We start from the raw sequence: 23,495 nt of genomic DNA, 5'->3' as shown, positions 1-23,495 counted from the left end.
AAAGAATCTTAGAAATTCTTCAATTAAGGCCTTCTAACGTGAAAGGCCTTATATGTGAAAATCACAAACACAGAGGCAAGTGTTACTTGCTTATAGTCCCAAAGCTAGGAAGGTAAAGAGTATGGCTTTGACCTCAGATCTTTTTTAAATCCAAATCTAGACTTGTTTCCATTATCCTCTGCTGACTGAGAACATCATGACTGAAGAATTTAAATTACTTGCCTAGCATCCCCATAGCTATAAATACCCCCAAAGTATAATTTGGATTCAAGTCTATTTCCAACTTTCAATTAAAGTCTAATACTTTTGCTCTTTTATCTAGCAGCTATCTTATTCACTTATCTAATATCTGAAAGTTATTATAGGAAATCTCAAAAACACATATTACTTTATTTTCTACTTTCTTTTTTATTTTTCACAGACTGCTTATTTACTTTGATATTTATCGAGAATCAGACCGATTTTAAGCCTAATTCTCACCCTAAATGCACTCTTTGAAACCTATGACTTTGTATTGGTGTGTGTGTGTGTGTGTGTTTTCACATGTGGTGAGGGGTAGTTGTGATTTTTCTACAGTGTGTGCAGTGCAATTTATAAGCATTAATCATTTCCAAGAACTATGTCTCTAATCCTTCTATGGAGAGGAGAGAGAAATAGAAAAAAATGCAATGTTATTGTTTGTCTTTTGTTAAAATTCTTGGTAAAAGATTCTGTCAGTTGTAAGGTAGGACCTTTTGATTTTGTAGCCATTTGTAACTACTCATGCAAAACTGTTCCTCTCCCTCTTAAAATTGGACAAACCATATATCTACATTTATATCAATTTATCTATCTATCTGTCCGTCTGTCTGTCTATCTATCTATATCTTCCATTAACAATAGTAATGATTTCATATTTATGGATCATTTCATAGTTTATAAAACATTTACATATAAATTCTAACTTAATCCTCAAAAACACTTTGAATGGTATCAAATTTTCTGAAGGCACAGGAAGGATTTGCATGCCTTCTCTCAATGTACGCACAACCTATGAAGAATTCAATGTTACCATCAGCATAATTTGCAACAATATTTGTATTGTCACAAGGATTGTGTTCTTTGTCTTTGGCAGGCTTACAAATTACTTTATACATGATATCTCCTTTGATTCTCAAACGACATGTAATAGTTTTCATATTCTTCCTTTGAAGATGAAGTAACGAAACAGCAGAGAAATGAAGTAGTAAAACAGAAGAATAATACGCAATGAAGCTAAATCTTGGAGGAGACTAAAGAGACCATCCAGTCTAAATTTCTCATTTTTTGAGAAGAGGAGACTGAGATCAAAAAAGTTAAATATTGAACTCAAATTCACATAATAATGTTAACTAATGCTTATTTTGATTTTTTAATATGTGTCTAATCAGGGCGAAGAACTGATATGAATTTGTACAATGCCAACAATCCTGAAGACGATATGCACTCTAAACAGGTGAAAGATCTAAAAGTGGAATGGACAGTTTTTGAAAGAAGTAGCTTCCCATTCATTAGTGGTCTTGAGACTAATCCTGGAAGATTATTATGGTTGTTGTAGGGCAGAGATATCAAACACATAGACCTTGCATCCCATGCGTCCAACGAAATACTTGACTTTGGCCCAAATCAGATTAAAGGGTAATTGGAAAATATTTAACAAAATAAAATAAAATTAAACATGACTAATAATAATAATGACTAATAATGCATTTTAAACTAAGTCAGTAAGCAACCCATACGGATTCTTGTTGTGGATTAGAAGTACTCATTTCAATTTGATTTTAACACCACAGTTGTCGTGTATATTCTGCTTTGGATATGGGTTTACCTAGGTAGGTGTTACAGTGGATAAAGTATGCAACCGGGAGTCAGGAATAACTGAGTTCTAACACAGCTTCTTATAGTTATTAGCTGTGTGATACTGGGCAAGTCACTTAACCTTATTTGCCTCAGTTTCTTCATCTACAGAATTAACTGAAGAAGAAAATAGTAAAGTACACCAACAAAATCCCAAATGTGGTCATGAAAACTCAGACACAACTGAAGCAATTTTACAATAACAAAAATATACTCTCTGAGGTCTCTTCCAACACCAACATTCTATTTTTTTCTCCTCTCAACTAAGGTGGCTCAGCTGAGAGTACCACAAACAGCTAGAAGGCCATCTAAAGGTCATTTATGGCAGTTCAGTAGATTCCTACACCTTGTCTTTATGTCATTCACACTCACTGCATTGTTAGGGTCAATTAAAGAATCTGGATCCAGTTTTAAAATATGCCTAGAGTGAGTGCAATATTCTCTGAGCATTATCTTCTTCCTTTATTTTTTATTTTTGACACTTCCGACTTGGAAAAAATTTTCACACTAAAGTACAACAATCTATGAATGGATAAATTAATGTTTGGGGCATGCCTGCAATAGTAAGAATGTACTTTTACATTTTATTAGACAATGTCTTTATTATGAAATGATGGCATGAAATAATTAGCTCAGATTTATTCTTCCTGGGAAATAGAAGAGCTGGGGAATGCGAACATTTGTGATGTAACAAACATCATTTCGGTTGAAGGGACTGACAATTTCAATTAATGTCAATAAATAATGAATTAAAACCACTGAAAAATTATTTTAAATCCTGTTTAAATATTACATAACTCTTTATATCTTAAGACTCAGTTCCCCAAAATGAGTTAAATCAGACATTTATTCTAAGCCAATTCAAGCTATTCCTAAACAAGATTCTCTTCAAAAATGTGTACTCTCCATTTATATTTAACATTTATCAGAAAGCTTACTATTAGGGCGAATCACTTATGTTAATAGACACACAGCTTTACTTTTGGACAGATGTAATTTTAGAAAAAAATTATTCATTTTGCTTGAGTTAAACTCTCTCAATATACATATGTGCATTATGTCTACAAGCATTTTTCATATATATGTCTATAAGCAGTTTTCATAGCATGACAAAGTTCTCTTCTCCAGGGTAGGTACCAACTATTAAGTCTATTCATCCTGTTAGCATGATCTTAGGTTGCATTCTTAATTGAGTTCAGCACCTCTAGACATTCCTGATATATTGATTTTAACAAAAATAATGAAAATGATCCTAACAGTAACAAATCAAAGATATTTTACATGAATATGCATTCATTAAAATATATTTCTTCCAATTTCAGATACAGAACAGAATCCTGAATATAAGGTACCAAAACAAAAATGAAGACTCAAGGCAACATCACAGATTTCATTCTCTATGGACTTTCCTATGACCAGAACATACAGATATTTTGTTTTATCTTCTTCTTATTCTATTACATCAGTCTACTCATAGGGAATCTCATAATCTTCCTCTCTATCTCTTGCAGTCATCTTTTCCACCAACCAATGTACTATTTCCTCAGTCATTTGTCTTCTATGGACATCTACTATACTTCCAGTGTTACACCAAAGCTAATTGGGGATTTTTTAACTGAGAGAAAAATCATCTCCTATAATTTTTGTATGTTTCAAATCTTCAGTGTCCACTTTTTTGGCAGTATAGAGATTTTCATCCTGACCAATGGCCTTTGACCGCTATGTTGCCATTTGTAAACCTCTCCACTACATGATCATTATGAGCAGAAAGAAATGCAACCTTCTCGTTTTAGTGGCTTGGGCTGGTGGAGCTGCTCATTCCTTCTCTCAGTTGTCCATGATCCTCAAGTTACCCTTATGTGACCCCAATGAAATTGATCACTATTTCTGTGACATCTTCCCCTTACAGAAAACTGCCTGCACAAATACTTACACCGCTGATCTTCTTGTTGTTATCAATTCAGGAATAATTCTCTTGGTAATTTTTGTGATCTTATTCCTTTCTTATACCATTATATTATGGACCATACACACACATTCAGCCAAAGGATGGCAGAAAGCTCTTTCCACCTGTGGGTCTCATTTCACAGTGGTTGTCTTGTTTTGTGTACCTGCAATTTTTTCCCACCTTCGACCTCCCACCACCTATCCAGAGGATAAAGTGTTTGCTCTATTTTATATCATCATTGTTCCAATATTTAACCCCATAATCTATACTTTTAGAAATACTGAGATGAAAAATGCCATGAGAAAGGTGTGGTGTCAAAAGTTATTTGGGAAAATGATCTAGATGAATTGCATTAATTTGTCTATTGTGATACTTCATGGAAGGAAGGAAGAGGTTTGACATTCAAATGCAATTTTAGGATGAAACGAGTCTAGGAAAGGCCATACTTCAGTACTGGAGTATAGGCAGGGTGATATTCATGAGTGTAATCTTGAAAAGACAAGTACTTTAGCTAGTGAGGGAAGTTAATTATGAATGTCAAAGTTTTATTCTGTATTTTTTTAATCTCTCAAGTCATACATTTTTGAAGTATTTATTACATCCCAATTTTCTTGCTCATAATATGAGACTTTGTATATCACCTTCAATAAGACATATGTGTGTTTGCATAAACAGCTATATACATATATTTACATATATGTATATATATACATATATATATATCTTCCATTAAAAGGAAAATTAAGAATACGAGTGCACGTAATACATTTACATAATCTCTATATACACATATATTTATGGGTATGTGTTTATATGTAATCTCCTGAAATGATTCATATTTCTTCCAAGTCACCTCCTGACTAAAGGTGCTTTACATACCCCTAGACTCAAAGCAAGAAAGTCATTTTTTCCCAATTATTTTGTGGTTTAATAAGTTCAAAACTTTACCATGAACTCTTTACACCCATAGATAGATAGATAGATAGATAGATAGATAGATAGATAGATAGATAGATAGATAGATAGATAGAAATAGCTAGATAGAAGGATGGACGGACAGATGGATAGATGAACAGATCGACAGGCAGACAGACAGACAGACAGCAGACAGACAGACAGATAGATAGAAAGAAAGGAAGAAAGAAAGAAAGAAAAATAATTGATCCAATAATGTGATGAAATATTTTTTGCTTTTATTAATCTTTCCTGTGGATGCTGTATGTTGTAAGCTGAATCTGGCACTTGATTTTCAAATACTAGCCATTCCGAAACGTCTTGAGGTTCTCAGGAGATTAATGTGAAATTGTCAGTGAAGGAGAGAGTTATCCGAAAGCTGACTTTCTAAAAAGATCTGTCTACATCATTAGAGAAGATGAGGACAGTCAGGTGGAGGAATAGAGTGATGGGCCTGAAGTGCGGAAGAACTGACTCAGACACTTATTAGCTGTGTGACTCTCAGTAAGACACTTCATCCTGTTTGTCTCATTTTACTTATCCATAAAATAAGCTGGAGGAGGAAATGGACAGCAGTCCAGTATCTTTGACAAGAAAAACGAAAGTGGGATGACACACAAAAATCTGACATTATTGAAAAATGACTGAAGAGCAAAAACAACTCAAGTTTCTGTGAGAATAAGTGAAGCAATCACAGAACGTTTGTTGAAAGCTAATTTTTACTGAAATCAAAACGGATCCAACATTATTTTTCAGAATCCTCAGTCATGGATTCTGAGATCCCCCAAGGGCTCTGTAAGTCAGTTTTTGCTGTACATGTAGTACTGAGCTTGAAACCATGTAACGTGTTTGAATCTAGTCTCTGATTGTTAATACCACTATGATTTCAACTTCTCTGGACCTCATGTACTGCATATGGTAAATAACAGGCTTGGACTAGATAATCGTATGAGTGCACTACTGTTTTAGGTCTAAGATGATATTGCAGGGGTTTTTACCTCTTTTGATTCCATCATTGTCTTTTACCAACAGCTCATTAAACCCTGTGAACTATTCAGAGTAAGGATTTACCAGGCATTAAATAAAATACAATATATTTAAAAATCATATTGAAATATTTAACAAAATATTTTATATGGTGAAATAATATGTGTTTTATCATATTTAAATACACACAAATGAAAGCTAAATTTTATTTTTTCAAGGAATGTCAGTGTGAAGGTTTCTGTTGACTATTCAGGAATAGAATTCAAACCTATGGCACCATGTTTGATCAGGAAACTAGAATATCTTTTCAGACCTCCAAGTATATTTGCTTTAATTTTCTTGATTCAAATATTGAAATTCACAATTCAGGAATATATAAATGAATATGACATATATGTATGTATATGTATATATGTATGTTTATATGTGTATACACACACACTTATATATATACATATATCTTTTTATTTATATATACACACACAACATGAGACAAGGAAAGACAGAGAGACAGAGAGAGACAGAGAGAAAGAGAGAGAGAGAGAGAGAGAGAGAGAGAGAGAGCGATTTGAAGCTTTCATAACCTTGATTTACAAGGTGCAGAATCGTTTCTTTCTAGGAACAACGTATTTCCTCAAAGCTTTTTAAATTAAACAGTTAAAGTGTATTCTTTCTTTGTTCATTTTGGTCCAAAGATAAAGGAATTCTTTTATTTTTTTTATTAAAAATAGTTTACGTAAAAAAGAAAGCAGTTGTAAATTTATGAATCAACTTTATTGCCATCAAAAATTAGACATTTTTTTTCAAGGAATTTGAAGTTTCTTGTTGTTCCTAGATTTCCCTTTTTTTAAAGTATTTGACAGAAGAGATTCTATTCCCTCTCCAGCGTGGTAAATTTCTTCCTGGCATTTGAAATCTTGTAAGCATTTTGGCACGTTTTTAGCTTCCATAACAGCAGGTTAGTACAGTTATATACTTTTTCTTCATCATTCTTAAGACTGAATTCTGGTCCTTGCTTTGAAATATATCTAATTCATGTGGTTAAAAATATTTACCAGTCACACCAAATAATGGATAAAATACTTCTTTTAAAAATAGTCCAGGTGGAAGGGAGCCAAGATGATGAAGGAAGACACACATACTCTAGCTTTTCCCCCACTTGTAAAGAAAGACTCTCAACAAATTCTAGAGCAGCAGAAGCCACAGAATGGCTGAGTGAAGGAGATTTCCAGCCCATGGTGGGCTGGAAGCCTGAAGGGAAAGGTTTGTAGCTCAGGCAGCAGAGTTGACCACAGGCTACCCTTGGCCACACAGCATATGGATGAGGAGGGTTGGAAGAGGCCTCAAGGGAGGAATCCCCAGCAGCAGTAAATGTTAGCAGATCCCTCAACCTACAGGTAACAAAGACATTTCAAAGGGTCAGTGAGAGGGCTTTGTCATCTCCGTGACAAGGGAGCAGATTCCTCCCCTACCCTGGCCTCTGGTGGCAGTGGCTACAGCAACAGAAGACAGCGGCAGCTGTGGTGGCAGTTGCTGGCCACTGAAAGCAGCAGCCAGTCTCCATTGTTGGAGTATTCAGCTTAAAGTCCCTGGGGGAACTGAGCCGCTGATCTAAATCTCAGCTGCCAGCCTGGCCAGAGAGTAAACTTTTCTCTCTTGATTGTACCATCTTGGAGGAACTGAGATCTTACAGGTCCCTAGAGTATACCCTACTCTTGACAAAGGACCAAAAAGTCCTATAACTGGTTGGGAAAGTGCCCGAAAAAAGGAAAAAATAAGACTACAGAAGGTTATTTTCTTGGTGAACAGGTATTCTCTCCCATCCTTTCACATGAGGAAGAACAATGTTTACCATCTGGGGAAGACATAACAGTCAAGGCTTCTGCATCCAAAACCTCAAAAATAAATACGTAATGATCCCAGGTCATGGGAGACCTCAAAAAGGATTTTGAAAATCAAGTAAGAGAGGTGGAGGAAAATGTGGGAAGAGAAATGAGAGCGATGCAAGAAAAGTATGAAAAGAGAGTCAACAGCTTGCTGAAGGAGATCCAGAAAAATGCTGAAGAAAATTGCTAAAAGAGGGCCAAAAACCCAATGAGGAGAAGAATGCTTTAAAAAGCAGTTAGCCAAATGGAAAAGGAGGTTCAGTTCTTTAAAATGTAAAATGGAACAGATGGAAGCTAATGACTTTATGAGAAACAAAGAAATTATAAAACAAAAGTAAAGGAAAGAAAAAAAATAGAAGACAATGAAAAATATCTGATTGGAAAAACAACTAATCTTGAAAATAGATCCAGAAGAGACAATTTAAAAATTATGGGATTACCTGAAAACCGTGATCAGAAAAAAGAGACTAGATATTACCTTTCATGAAATTATCAAGGACAACTGCCCTGATGTTCTAGAACCAGAGGGCAAAATAAATATTGAAAGAATCCACAGATCACCTCCTGAAAGAGACCAAAAAATAGAAACTCCTAGTAAGATTGTACTCAAATTTCAGAGTTCCCAGGTCAAGAAGAAAATATTGCAAGCAGCTAGAAAGAAACAATTGAAGTATAGTGGAAATGCAATCAGGATAACACAAGATCTAGCAACTTCTCCATTAAGGGATCAAAGGGCTTGGAATAGGATATTCCAGAAGTCAAAGAAACTAGAATTAACACAAAGAATCACCTATCCAGCAAAACTGAGTAAAATATTTCAGGGCAAAACTGGTCATTCAATGAAATAGAGAACTTTCTAGTATTCTTGATGAAAAGACCAGAACTGAAAAGAAAATTTGACTTTCAAACACAAGAATCAAGAGAAGCATGAAAAGGTAGTCAGGAAAGAGAAATCATAAGGGACTTACTAAAGTTGAATGTTTACATTCCTATATGGAAAGATAATATTTCTAACTCTTGAAACTTTTCTCAGTATCTGGGTACTTGGAAGGATTATACACACACACACATATGGAGAGAGAGAGAGAGAGAGAGAGAGAGAGAGAAAGAGAGAGAGAGAGAGAGAGAGAGAGAGAGAGACAGAGAGAGACAGAGAGAGACAGAGAGAGACAGAGACAGAGAACACATGGAGACTTGAACAGGAAGGGATCGTATCTAAAAAAAAATAAAATTAAGGGTTAAGAGAGGAATACATTGAAAGGAGAAAGGGAGAAATGGAATGGGGCAAATTGCCTGTCATAGGGGAGGCAAGACAAAGCTTTTCCAATGGAGGGGGAAAGGGGGAACGCAACAGGGAAGAAGTGAAACTTGCTCTCACCCCATTTGACTCAAGAACAAATAATATGCACACTCAATTTGGTATGAAAATCTGTCTTCCACTACAGGAAAATAGAGGGAGAACGGGATAAGCGGGGGGTGGGGGGGGGAGATGGAAGGGAGGAGAAACGTGAGGAGGGAGCAATTAAAAGTCAACACTCTTGGGAAAGGACAAGGTCAAAAGAGAGAACAGAAGAAATGGGGGGCAGGATAGGATGGAAGGAAATATAGTTAGTCTTACACAGCATGACTATTTTGAAAGTCATTTGCAAAACTACACACATATAGCCTATATTGAATTGTTTGCCTCCTCAGTGGGGATGGGTGAGGAGGGAGGAAGAAGGGAGGAAGGTAGAGAAGCTACAACTCAAAGGCTTGGGAACAAATGTTGAGAATTATTTTTGCGTATAAGGTAAATAAGAAATACAGGTAATCGGGTATAGAAATTTATCTTGCCCCACAGGAGAACAGAGAAGATAGGGACAAGGAAAGGGAGGGGTGTTAGAAGGGAGGGCACATTGGTGAAAGGGGCAATCAGAATGCATGGATGGCCTTTTTGAGGAAGAGGGAAAGATGGAGAGAAAATTTGGAACTCAAAATTTTGTGGAAATGAATGTTGAAAATTTAAAATAAATTTATAAAATAAAATAAAAATGGTCCAGGAATTTATTTCAGAAATTATCTCATTAGTTTGAACAACTTCAAGTTATATTAAAAGACAGTGAGGCTATATGTAGTTGAATACACTCACACACACACGCTCACACGCCTTTCTTTCAAAATCTGATTAAAATTTCATGGTCCATTCATAAGCATCATCAACGTTAACAACAAGTTTTTTTGTAAATAAAGTATGTTATTGAGGGATTTTAAATGACAAATAAAATTGGTCATGTTGTACAAGTTCTCCGAAGCTTAATTAGTCTAAATGATTTTTGGGGGTTCTGCAAACTCATAGTTTATCACAGTATATCAGGAGTCTTTTGTTGTATAAGACTATGGCAATTATTCCTTGTGGATTAATACAACTTTCTGTGCCTTTCTGGAAATATTCGCATTTTCTACATTGTTTGCAATTTTCTTATAGTTATGTTAAAATACATATTATTTTTCAAAGAATTATGACAGAAAGATACTCCCTGTAACTTTGGATCATTCGCTTTTAAGGTCATCAAGAGCAGGGACTATCTTTTGTCTCTTTTCTATGCCCAGAGCTTAGTACAATGCTTGCACATACAAATTTCCTAATAAATGTTGATTGATTGATACTAAGGAAATCATTTTGTTCATGCATGCTTTTGCTTTGTAACAGTGTACAAAAACTGAAATCTAAAATAAAACATAAAAGGAATCTCTGTAATCAAAGAATTTCTGGAACTTGTGGTGCCAATTCCACTGCACTACCTATTAACATGAAGAAGGCATTTTTAAATGCAATTTTATACGTGAAACCTTTTTTATTGTTGATATTTCTCATTTTTGATACTTTTAGTTTTTTTGGAATCAAATTATTCAATGGGATATCTATCTTTTTTCATAAAACTAGCTACAAATTTTATTTATTAATGAAATTTTAATATAATTTCAATTAGAGGGATTGATTTAAAAAGAGATGAGTCATATACTATGATTAAATAAGTTTCTTCAGTTTATTAAATGTTATTTAATAAATTTGTATGGTAATTCAAAGGTAATTGTATGACCAATTAAAGAGATCTTGAAAATTTGGCACCTAGTAATGAAATAGCAGAATATACCTAAATCCAATAGAATTAATTTCCTTAGAACTTGAAATGAGGATAAATAACGCAAACTAAACATTAGCAGGTGGAAAGTAGACTTATCATCCCACATAATCTACTTATGAGAGTATCTGAATTCTTAACCCTATTACATCTATAATATAAACTAGTATATAAGATCCGTAGAACTTAAAAATAACACATTAAAACAGTCTATTATTTAATTAAAATAATAATTACCTGATATATAAAGTTTGAATTATTTTTATCTGGAATCATTTTTAGCACGGAGTTGATTCCGTTGGAACCCCATTGAACTCCACATTTCATAATCATTTCCTGACTTCTCTTACAGTGTTTTGGATGTTTGCTAGTGTTACACATTTTCATTTCCTTTCTTGGCATACCTTCTCACTCCTTTACTGCTCATATTTCTCAGATTCACTACTTGTGTCCATATTTTTTTCTTTCACATTCAAATCCTCGTGGAAATCACTCTATCTTATTTCCAGTAAATCTCCACTGATGTCTCCTAAATCTATGTCGTTAGTCCTAATTTCTCATCCAAACTTTTCCTTATGTTTCTGTGAGTGGTTTTCTGAATTTACTTTATTAGAACATAAATTAAAATTTAGAAAACACTTCTACATCCTTGTTTAAAGTCCTTCCTGTTTTCAATTACTTTTAAGGTTACTACTATGAAAATTGGGAAAACTACTAATTAGAAATATTGGTGAACTTTTGAGAGAATTTCCTGGTATGTGTGTGCATGCGTGAGTGTGGGAACACTTAGGACAAATGTTGTTTTTTTTTTCTCTTCAACAAGTTCCTTCATCTGTGAAATAATAGTGATGGTGATGATGGTGATGATGACGATGAAAATGATGATGATTGGATCTATGACTTTATTGACAAATAAAACTCCAAAGTAAGGATTGTCCCTGTAGCAATTCAGTTTGGAAACTCCTTTATAACACATAATTTGAGAGAATTCTTGCACTCCTAAGACATTAAATGATTTATCTGGGATCATAGAGAAAGTATGATTCATTGGTGGAACACGAACCTAAGTCTTCCTGTATTCATGGAATCCATTGTGCTAATCTTTATCTAATGACTGCTTACATTTATATACTATGTTAAATTGCAACGAGTATTCACTTAATATTCAGTCATGTGATCTTCATAACAGCTCTCTAACATAGGTACCATTATTTCCCTTTCATTTCTCAGATAACTTTAGATATAAATGCTAAATCATAAGTGATGTGGAATTCAAAGCAGACATAGATAGCAATCACTGAAATAGGTAATATGGTTTGTTTCCTTACAGTAAAAGCTGTCATTTATGTATCACTATAAAGTCTGTGAAGCATCTAATATAATCTTATTTCAGCAGTGATGAAACTGTGAGGTAGATTTTCAAATGATAACTTTCTACATTGTACGGATAAGGAAATTGAGTCTTAGAGAGAGAAAGTGATTTGGCCATGGTCCCACAACTTAGAATTGTCAGAAGAAGTTGAAGCCAAATCTTCCTGACTCCAAGTTCAATTCTCTATCTGTTGTCATGTGCTGTTTCTAGGCTTGCCAATATCTAGAGAATAATTTTTTTTTTATCCTGTGACTTCACTCCCTATGTATATTACTGCATGTACTCTTTCCATTTACATGGATTTTATTATCAAAGAGAAAACAAAAAATGCTATTGAAATAAAGTTGCAAAGAAAAGAATTCATTTATAGAGCTTACATTAGATAATTTGGAGCACTTCATAATCATATTCTTTTGGGTCACTCAGTTTTTATTTTCTACTCCCTAACTTTTTTGCATATGAAAGGCAAAACGCTTTTAAGGTGTCACTTCCTAATCTTGCAGGCACATTTATAGATTTCAAGTATTCCTTCACGGAAATATTGTTGATGGTCTAGTGATTATGGATTAAAACAATATTGTCTAAAAAATTCCCAAATAAACTAATTGTCTACAGTCAGTCAAACAACACTCTTGGTATTGTGGTTTTAAAACTGCTAAATTCCCTGCAAGAGTGATTTTCTTTGTTTAGTATTTTTCTTCTCATTTTGATAAGGTGAAATTTCAACATCTCCTTCTACACTACCACCATTTTGATAAGAAATCGATGAACAACAGTCCTACCTAATGCAGTGAACATTAACACTGTTTAAGATGAAGCCAGTCTTATTCATATACAACAAGTAGACTCCTGGGACTTGACAAAATTTTCCCAGAAACTGTTTTGGGATTAAATTTCCCTGGTTATTTCTTATTGCTTTGCTGCCTTTTACGATGACTGATACAATAACTGCCCTCAAGAAGTAATAGAAATACAATATACCTATGAACGAAGGAAGGCAAAATTTATTGCCATATATTCTGAAAGGGAACTAGCTGAATATTTTTTAATTAAAAAAATTCCCCAACTCATGGTAGGCTGTGTGAAGGCAATGTACTTACTCAAGATTGGCAATGCAACCATTGTGAAAGTTCATCTTTGCTCAATCCTCCTTAATAATATGTTATTTTAGTGTAACAGAATGTAGATGGTTAAAAGTGGAATAAGTATGTAGCCTTGTGACAGAGAAGCATGTGGGATAAAGTCTTCTGGGAAGGCCACAGATAATTGTACCACTCTGTGAGGCCTTGTTCTTTATTTTGAGGTGACTGATCTTTACCAGGAAACAAAACAAGAAGGATCTATTTCTATAATCTTTAAATGGTATATTCACTATATTGCATTGGTATCCCAAATGGTAAGAATATTAGGAAGTGGACAAAAGACCAGTTAGTTAGTGGATTCAGGCCCGACCTAACAATGGACCACAATCAAATAAACCCTGTTATTCCTGGATGAAGAGTGGAACGGTATTCTTCAAAGACCTCACTCGTTATCTTAAACTTTTTGAAAAACAGTGTCCTTCCTTGACTACCATTCTAATATTTATTAGATAAATATGTTTATTTATTTATCACCAATATTACTTTGTAAACTCCTTGAATAAAGTGGCAAAATGGGGGGGGGGTCATTCACATCTCCATTATCAAGCACATATAGTGAATAGATATAGTATTCACTATATGTGTTTACATATAGCAAGAAATCAATAAAGTATTTCAAAAGAATTGTAATCCAATTAATTTTTTCATTTATTATCAGCTACAAAATAGTGTTAGACTCTTCAAAATAATGTTTCATCCTCACAGTTTCATGAAAAATTCTCAATTCTTCACCAAGATTCAATGTGAGGGTATAAGGGTGGGGAACAGATTGAAATTCATATATAATTAAATTGAATAATATTTATCTGAACTACACCTTCTACATAGAATTTTTCATTTCTGACTTCCTCATTGTGTAAATGAGAGGATTCAACATAGATACAATTACTATATAAAATAAGGAATATTTTTCGTCATTATTTTCAACTCTGAGTAGAGGGACATATGTGGACTTACAGTACACAAAGAAAAGGACCACAACCCTGATATGGGAACTTATGTTGAGAGAGATTTTCTCTTACCTTCTGATGAACATGTCCGAAGGGTTTACAATATGGCAATATAAGATGACACCAAAACCCAAAAGAAAACCATGGCTACCATCCCAGTATTTGCAATGACTAAGCAATTGACAATATTTGTGTCCATGCGAACCAGTAGCAGGAAGGGTTTCACATCACATATACAGTGATCAATCTGGTTAGGATGACAGAAAGGTAAACTAAGAATCATGCGGAGCATGAATGGCAAAATGTCACAACCCAGGCAAGAAGAATTAATAAGTTATGTCTTTTCTGGTTCACAATTATGAGGTAGTGTAATGGCTTACAGATGACAGTAAAACTATCACAGGCCAGGGACACCAGGATGAACATCTCAACACCACCCAGTACATGAGGACTGAAGACCTGAGTCACACAGCTATTGTAGGACGTAGTTTTTCTTTTCACAGCTATGTCCCTGATCAGCCTGGGTATGATGGTAGATACATAACCCAAATCCATAAGAGCCAAATGACAGAGAAAATAGTACATAGGTTGTTGAATCAAATAGCTATAGGAAATGGTAATGAAGATGACAAAATTCCCCAAAAGGATTACAGAATAACATAGCAAGAAGAATATAAGACTTAAAATCTTCATTTCCTTGTTTGTAAACAGGCCCAAGAAAATAAATTCAGTGACATTGGTATGCATTTCGAAGCACATGGAGTAGGTGATGAGTCTGCAGGGGAAAAAAATCTGAAATCTTACACAACATCACACTTGCCTTTCTATTTCATTGGAATCTAGGTTATTATGAACAAATAAAAACTAGTCGTGATATTTTTAGATCAAGGCCATCACCTTGTTTTAAATTTAGCAATTAAAGGGATGTTTTCTACATTAAATGTATGTTCCATTATCTTCTTTCATGATTCAAACTCATTTTTTTCTATTTCTTCAAACATTCAAGACAGCATTCAATGGCATGGCTAGTTCAAAAGACTGCAAAATGGGGAATTCAGTAAAAATGAATACTTTCCCCAGTGACACTCGTTATGCAAGGTGAATCAAAACATAACTGAACTTACTATAGCTACTGAGGAAAATATAATAAATTTAAAATATAGGTATTCCATCTTACGAAATGAATTAGAATAAAATATAGTTATTAGCTACTGAAAATATAGGTTGCAAAAGTAATAGTATGATTAAAAATGACAAATTCCTAAAAGAAATTTCACTAACAACCAATTATCAGAGTTAAAGTGGCTCTTAAAATCTTTAAAAACTGGAGTGAAATTTTGCAGGTAAGAATAAGAAGAAAGACCACAAAGAATAGCAAAATAAAAATAGACTAGAAATTAAATGGGTGAAAGAAGATTTTTTGAAGCACTATGAAGGAGCTCTAAGAATTGTTAAAAATATTGCTGTCATTTCTGAAAGAAAATCATGGACTGAGGAATCAATGGGACCATTTGATAAATATCATGGAGTCAGGATGTCAATAATATTAGCAAGTTTCTGGGAAAGTACTGAGCAGACGTTTGATCAAACTGGAGATGTGAGAAAGAGCTAATTAAAGAAAGCAGCATCTTTTTCTCATCCTCCAGTCTCTTTTGACTCTGTTTATGTTTTTCCCCTTGTATTTCCTGGATCTTTTTCTCCTCTTTCCTATTCTCCTCACCTCTGGTCTTCAAATAGTCATCTCTCTCTCTCTCTCTCTCTCTCTCTCTCTCTCTCTCTCTCTCTCTCTCTCTCTCTGCCTCTCTCTCCCCCCTCTCTCTCTTTCTCTCTCTCTCCTTATCTTTTCCTTCACTCTTACCCTTGCTCCCTTTTTTCTTTTTCACCACATTACAAAGTCTAGTGTGACTTTGGAAATACATCAGAATACTTCTAAATTTCAGTATTCTCATTTTACAAAAACTGTTAGTAATGGCTTCCTGGCCCATCTCACTTTTTATGAGTGTCAGATAATATAGTATAAGAGAAAGGGCTTTAGGAAATAGAATTGACTATTATAATTTTATCACTCTACAGAAACAATGTCAACCTAATAGCCAACCATGCCCAAATGATGTAGGAAAGAATAAACTGGTACATAAATGGAATACAATAGGTAACATTTTTAAAATTATTTCTAGGTTTAAAAAGCACTGTCCTCCTAAATTCCTGATGAAGTAATCAGTGTAACCTTATTTACTCCTCAGGCAAAAACTTTTTTCATCTACCCTAGGAATGAAATTTGATGTTTCTGGAGAAACTTGATACAACTGTTGAAACAAGTATATTTTAAGAGGAGAATGATAGTACTGATAATGGAAATTGAGATCATTTTGTAGAAGGGTAATTGATTACTAAGTTGTGTATGTGTGTGTGCATATGTTCGTGTGTGTTTGCATGTATGTGTGTATGTATGTATGTATATGTTTACTTAGTCAGCTTGTCTCCTCGCCAAATTAAGAATGAAAATAAGTACAAAAATAGAATCCAGATTTAGTATCAGTTGTTTAACATACCACACAAAGGGTTAAGGAGGCATAAATATGGAGATATCATATATGTCTGAGTGTGGTAGAAAAACTCTTATATTTGTCCTATATCAAAGTCAAATACATACCTGAGTAATGTTAGCTCATAAACATCCAAGTCTTGGACCGGGAATCATGGATTACTACTAGGGAAAACAATGCTGGCAAATATGGGTGAATGAAAAATCCCCAAAGTAGGTGTGATGCATGTATATTTCATCACAAACTGCTTTCTTTTACTAGGAGGTGGTATTTTTACATAATGAATCTCATTTTGTACACATTCTTTTCCTCCCTACTTTGGAATCTAAAGGTCAAATCATCATGTAGGCTATATATACATATTTACATGAAGCATTTCAACTAAATTATCCTCCAGGGAGATCTTACTGAACACTCTCTGAATTTAAAGGTTTGTGAGTGACTATTGGACAGGCTCCCAGAGACATGTCTAAGACATCAAAGGAACACACTTTTACAGTTAGAAGCTACATTTTCGTGCCAAGAAAGATTACTTAAAAAAAAAAAAAAACAACTTTCCAGACATAGCCAAGTTTCTTTCATTAACAAATATCATAAGCCCTGGTTTTGTCAGTGAATTACTCTTTGAATCCTATTCCCTTTCCTTCCCACTTCAAATAACTTATGAGAATTTCAATAATTCTACTGTATATTCACTTATCCTCAGGATGATTTCTTTTGGGTGATGAGCATTAAGGGTAGAGGAACTGTAGAATATGTACAACACTGATTTTCCCTAATACTTGAATTGTCCTCAGTAATACGTTTGACTCATATGGAGACAAGAGCTAGTATTTTAGAGGTAATCGTAATTTTAACTCTAAAAAGTCTGACTTGGATTCTTGCAAGCCTAGACAGATTGCTCACTGATTAGATTTCCCCTGAAGGCTTTGTCATAAAATTCAATTTCCTTTCTTTGTCTTCATCTTCCTAAATTTATGCAGCCTTTGAGGCAATTTAACACTTTCCTAACACTAACCCTGCTGTGTTTCTATGACAACACATTATTCTCTTTTTTCTTTGCTTTCTCACACTAGCATTTTTTTTTTACCTTTATGGATTCATCATAACTTCCACGTTCTGATACCTTGTAGTCAACGTTTCCCAAAACTCTCATCTTATTTCACCATGCTTTATGCTATCATCCTTGTCAATATCATTTTCCCCATTAAGTCCAAATATTCATTTGTGGATGAACTGTATCCTACCACTTGCTAATATTTGTCTATTAAAGATAAAGCATGAATTTTTAAAAAAATATATAATGTATTAATTTTTCATTGTTCAACATTCACTTCCAAAGGAACTTGAATTCAAAATTTTCTCCCCACCTCTCCCTACACTCCACCCCAGGACATCATGCACCCCTTCCACCCCTTTCTGCAGTCGTTCCTCCCTTCTATAACCCACACTTTTTCCATCCCCTTTTCCCTCTCTTTTCCTGTAAGGTGAAATCGATTTCTATTCTCCATTACCTGTATATCTTAATTTCCAGGTGCACCCTAAATTTTTTTTTAACATTCATTTGTAAAGCTTTGAGTTTCATATTCTCTCCTTCTATCCCCACCCACTTGCACTGAAAAAACAAGCAATTCCATAGAAGTCATATATGTATAACAGTGCAAAATACTTCCATAATTAGTTATGTTGTAAAAGACTAGCCACATTTCCCTCTGTCCGATCCTACCCTCCATTCATTCTATTCCCTCCCTTTATCTGTTTCCCCACAATATTGTTTGCTTCTGATTATCCTTTGCCCCAAATTGCTATCCCTTCTATTATCTTCCCTCTCATATCTCCTTCCCCCTCGCCTTCATGCAAGGTAAAATACATTTCCATATCAATTGGAGTGTGTGTTATTCCCTCCTTAAGCCAAATCCCATAAGAGTAAGGCTCAATTATTTCCTTTCATATTCCCCCTCTTCCTCTCCATGGTAAAAACTCTTTCTTGCCTCTTTTATGGGAAATGATTTGCTACGTGCTACCTCTCCCTTTCTCTTACTCCGAGTATATTCCATTCAAGAGTAAATTTTATTTACTCCTCACACTGTCTGCCACTTTTTCATTCTTTTGGTTTTGTATTAAAATTTTTTGGTTTCTCATAGAGTCATCAGCTTCCATCTGCTCCATTCTGATTTTTAAGAACTACTTTTTTCAGTGACCTTTGGAACCTCCTTTTCGTTTGACTAATTCAGTTTTTAAAAACAGTCTTCTCATTGGTTTTTGAACCTCTTTTTGCATTTGTGTTAGTCTGTTTCTAAAAGTGTTATTTTCTTCAGCATTTTTTGGATCTCTTTTAGCAAGCTGTTGACTCACTTTTCATGACTTTCTTTCATCCTTCTCATTTCTTTTCCCAATTTTTCCTGCACCTCTCTTACTTGATTTTCAAAATCCTTTTTGAACTCTTCCATGACATGAGGCTATTACATATAATTTCTTCAGGTAATGGATGTAGAAGCCTTGACTTTTATGACTTCCTCTGGTTGTATGCCTTGTTCTTCCTTATCCAAAAGGATGGACGAAAATACCTGTTCACCTAAAAACTAACCTTTTGTAGTCTTATTTTTTCCTTTTTTGGGATTTTCCCAGTCAGTTACTTGACTTTTGAATCCTTTATCAAGTGTAGGGTACACTCTAGGGACCTGTAAGTTCTCAGTTCCTCCAAGGTGCCACAATAAAGGGAGAGGAGCTTACTCTTCTCCTGGCCTGTGCTGCAGTCTGTGAGCAAACACAAGCACTCTTTTCTGCCATGAATCTGAGTAGGATTCCTGCTCCACTGCCACCACTGGCTTTACCATGCCAGTGCTTCTCCTTGCCTCAAGATTGCCACTCAGGGCTGAGACCCAGAGCAGCTGCTCAATTCCTCCTGGGTCTTTAGGCCAAGGGCTCCAAAAATGGACGCTGCTGCCGTAGTGACTGCTGCAGTGCTGTTGCTGGTCCTTGGGCTGGACCAACCTCCCTTCTTACCCAAATGAAAGAGCTTTCTCACTGACTTTTGAAGTTCTCTTTGACATTTGTGTGTTGAGAAATCTAGGAACTGCAGCTGCTACCCATGATCTCACATCCTGAAACCTGTTCTAGTACTGTCTGTGGTCTGTTCTGAACCCGTTGTGATAAACGTTTCCTGTCGCCCTTCCAGGCTATCTTGGACTGGAAATATGTTTCACTCTGTCAATTTGAGAGTTCTGCTTCTCTAGAATTTGTTTAGAGTCATTTTCCAGGTACTTTATGGGCTATGAGAGGAAACCTATAACAAGTACGTCCTTCTACTCTGCCTTCTTGACTCCGCCACCCCCCCCCCCACACACACACACACACATGAATTTTTGGTTGTCTACAGAACATTCCCAAATGTTTGTATTGCTGGCAAATCTACTTCAGACTTTCCAAAATGCAGTTTATCTTTCCTCCCAAATTTATATCTGATTTTACAAAATCAATCAATGACACCATTTTCATTCCAGGTATCCATAACTAAAAAAGAGGTAAGTAAAACTTCTTCACTTTCCTTTGATTTTATTGATTCTACCTCTGAAAAGTTTCTCATTTTAATGCCCTCTTATTCCCACATTGGCTACCACAACAGTGACCCACTTTACAGTATGTGTAGATGACTACATCTTGAAAAGCCATCTTTTCTCCAACATAATACTATTTTACCCCTGCAAACATGCTTACATATAATTTACCAAGAAATCTTGTTTGTAAAATAAATCTTATCTTGCAATACCATCTGCACTTCAATGGATACTGTCCTGATGTACCCTACCTTTTAAAACTTCTATCAGGATTCCAGAGAAGGAGTCTATATTTCAGGCAAAGTAGACTACTAAAAATCCATACATTTCCCTTCACCCATCATTCCTTATTCTTATGCTGTCTTTCCCCATCATCTTTTCCTATAAAATTTTTACTACCCTCAAGGCCTATTTCAAAAATGTTTATAATGTTTTCCTTGATGATGCAATCATAAATTGTGCTTCTTTTTTCACTTCTTATATTACACACTGAAACTATTTTATGTCATTTCATAGTCTTCTGAAATGTATCTATTGCAAATTTAGTGAGCAGTTCTATTTTGTTTTATTCACCTTTGGCGAGGGAGGAACATGATCAGGGACTATTGAAGAACAGAAATTATTTCTTAACACTCAAATTGATTTAATAATAGAAAATGAGAGGCAAGTAAAATCATAACGAGAGGTCAAATTTCTAATAAGAAGTGCAAGGTTTTTTTTTTTCCTTTAAAACTTTGGTATGTGAATGTCTCTACATAAAACTTTTGAAGTTAGATGTCATCTATCTAGCCATGGAATAACCACTGCCCTGGTGGTCTTTTCAAAAAGGTGAGTGAATAGCCTTTCTTTAAAACATATGCAGAACATGCAATCTATATCAAGTTATTTGCCTTCTCAATGAAGGGATGGGGAGGGAAGAAAAGAATTTGACACTCAAATTTTTTAAAAATCTTAAAAAGTGTTTTACAAGTAATTAAAAATGTAAATTTTTCAACTAACAAAAATACAGGCAGTTGTAAATAACTAGAGAAATGGTAATGACTTCTAACTAGTTCATGTTATAATTATTATATCAATTTGAAATGTAAGTTCTAACACTTAGGCAGAAAATATCAATTTATTAAATACAAAGTTTAAAAATGTATGGTTAGATCAGAGTTTTTATAGTAAAATAATTTTGTGACTTTAGTGACCCACGAACTCAAAATGGATCATTGTGATGTTTAATTCATAAAGCTACTGTCAAATCAGGCTGTATCAATAGAGGCAGAGCTGCCAGAAACTGGCAATTATTAGTCTCAGTGTACCCTATCTTTTTCAGGACTCATCTATGGTATACAAGTCTGAGTTCTGGGAATATTGATGAGCTAAAGAATCGTGAGAGTGGGACAACAAGTGTGGTTAAAAGTTCTTATTCTAAGTCACATGGAGACCATATAAAACAGGAAGACAGAAAGGACAAAGGAAAGAAAAGACTCATGGTGGGCATGACAGCTTCAAGTATATGAAGAAATGTCATATGGAAGATATATAGATGTAGATAGACAGACAGACAGACAGAAAGAAAATAGATAAATAGATAGATATTTTTGACTGTTGTGTAGAAGAATATGGAACCAGGAACAACAGGTAATGATATAAGAAGCAAATATTAGGGGGCAGAGCCAAGATGACAGAGCAGAAAGATGGAGCTGCTGTAGCTCTCTTCCCATATCCCACAAAATACCTGTAAAACTGACTCTAAACAAATTCTAGAGCAGCAGAAGCCACAAAATGACAGAGTGAAAGAGATTTCCAGGCCAAGGCAGCATGGAAGGCCAAAAGAAAAAGTCTATCACAACGTTCTCAGAGCAGAGCGAAGCACACAGAGTGAAGCTCAACCTTGGCTACAGGGTGTGGCAGGGACAGGACTGGAGCAGGCACGATGGCATAGAATCACAGGCAGCAGTTGTGGTTCCCAGATTCCTTAACGCACAAGTGGAAAAGACAGCATCAAAGGTCAGTGAGAAAGCTCTTTCACCTGGGTGAAAAGGAAGCAGGATCCTGCCTAAGACCTGGCCCCAGGCAGCTTCAGCATCCATTTTTAGATCCTTCTGCTTAAAAACCCTAAAGTAATTGAGGCACTGATCTGGAACTCAGCTCTGAGTGGCATTGGGGGGGGGGTAGGGAAGAGGAGCACAGTCTTGTGGAGCTGGTGGAGGCTCTGGACATGGAGTCCTACTCGCAGCTCCTGGGCAGAAGAGTAAATGTAGTTGATCCCAGAGCAGAGCACAGGCCAAGAGAGAAGTAAATTCCTCTCCCTTGATTGTGCCACCTTGGAGGAACTGAAAACTTACAGGGCCCCAGAGTATATCCTCTACTTAACAATGGACTCAGAAGTCAAGTAACTGGATGAAAAATGCCCCAAAACGAGAAAAAAATAAGACTATAGAAGGTTACTTTCCTGGTGAACAGATATTTTCTTCCATCCCTTCAGATGAGGAAGAATAATGCATACCATCAGAGGAAGACCTAAAAGTCAAGGTTTCTTCATCCAAAAGCTCCAAAAAATATGCAGAAGTCTCAGGCCATGGAAGAACTCAAAAAAGATTTTGAAAATCAAGTAAGAGAGTCAGAGGGAAAAGTCGAAAGAGAAATGAGAGCAATGCAAAAAAATCATGAAAAGCAATTCAACAGTCTGCTAAAGAAGATTCCAAAAATGCTGAAGAAAATAACACCTTTGAAAACAGACTAGCTCAAATTGCAAAAGAGGTCCAATAAGCCAACAAGGAGAAGAATGCTTTAAAAAGCATAATTAATCAAATGGAAAAGGAGGTTCAAAAACTCACTGAAGAAAATAGCTGTTTAAAAATTAGAACGGAGCAGATGAAATCTAATGACTTTATGAGAAACCAAAAAATTATAAAACAAAACCAAGAGAAGGAAAAAAATAGAAGACAATGAGAAATATCTCATTGGAAAAACAACTTGTCTGGAAAATAGATTCAGAAGAAACAATTTAAAAATTTTGGGATTACCTGAAAACCATGATCAAAATAAAAAGAGTCTAGACATTATCTTTCATGAAACTGTCAAGGACAACTGCTATGATATTCTAGAACCAGAGGGCAAAAATAATATTGAAAGAATCCACCGATAACCTCCTGAAAAAGACCC

At 35.0% G+C, this 23,495-nt stretch overlaps 2 pseudogenes; one reads left to right on the top strand and one right to left on the bottom strand.

Annotated features, from left to right (window-relative positions):
• The first annotated feature begins 3,237 nt into the window (after positions 1-3,237).
• LOC140516798 (olfactory receptor 4P4-like) lies at positions 3,238-4,179 on the top strand (annotated as a pseudogene).
• Positions 4,180-14,106: 9,927 nt separating this feature from the next.
• On the bottom strand, positions 14,107-14,983 carry LOC140516536 (olfactory receptor 4P4-like; annotated as a pseudogene).
• Positions 14,984-23,495: the final 8,512 nt, after the last annotated feature.

Source organism: Notamacropus eugenii, chromosome Y, assembly GCF_028372415.1.
Source record: "Notamacropus eugenii isolate mMacEug1 chromosome Y, mMacEug1.pri_v2, whole genome shotgun sequence".
Classification (NCBI taxonomy): domain Eukaryota; kingdom Metazoa; phylum Chordata; class Mammalia; order Diprotodontia; family Macropodidae; genus Notamacropus; species Notamacropus eugenii.
Note: the sequence above shows the minus strand (reverse complement) of the source record. Positions and strands in the feature narration are given on the sequence as shown.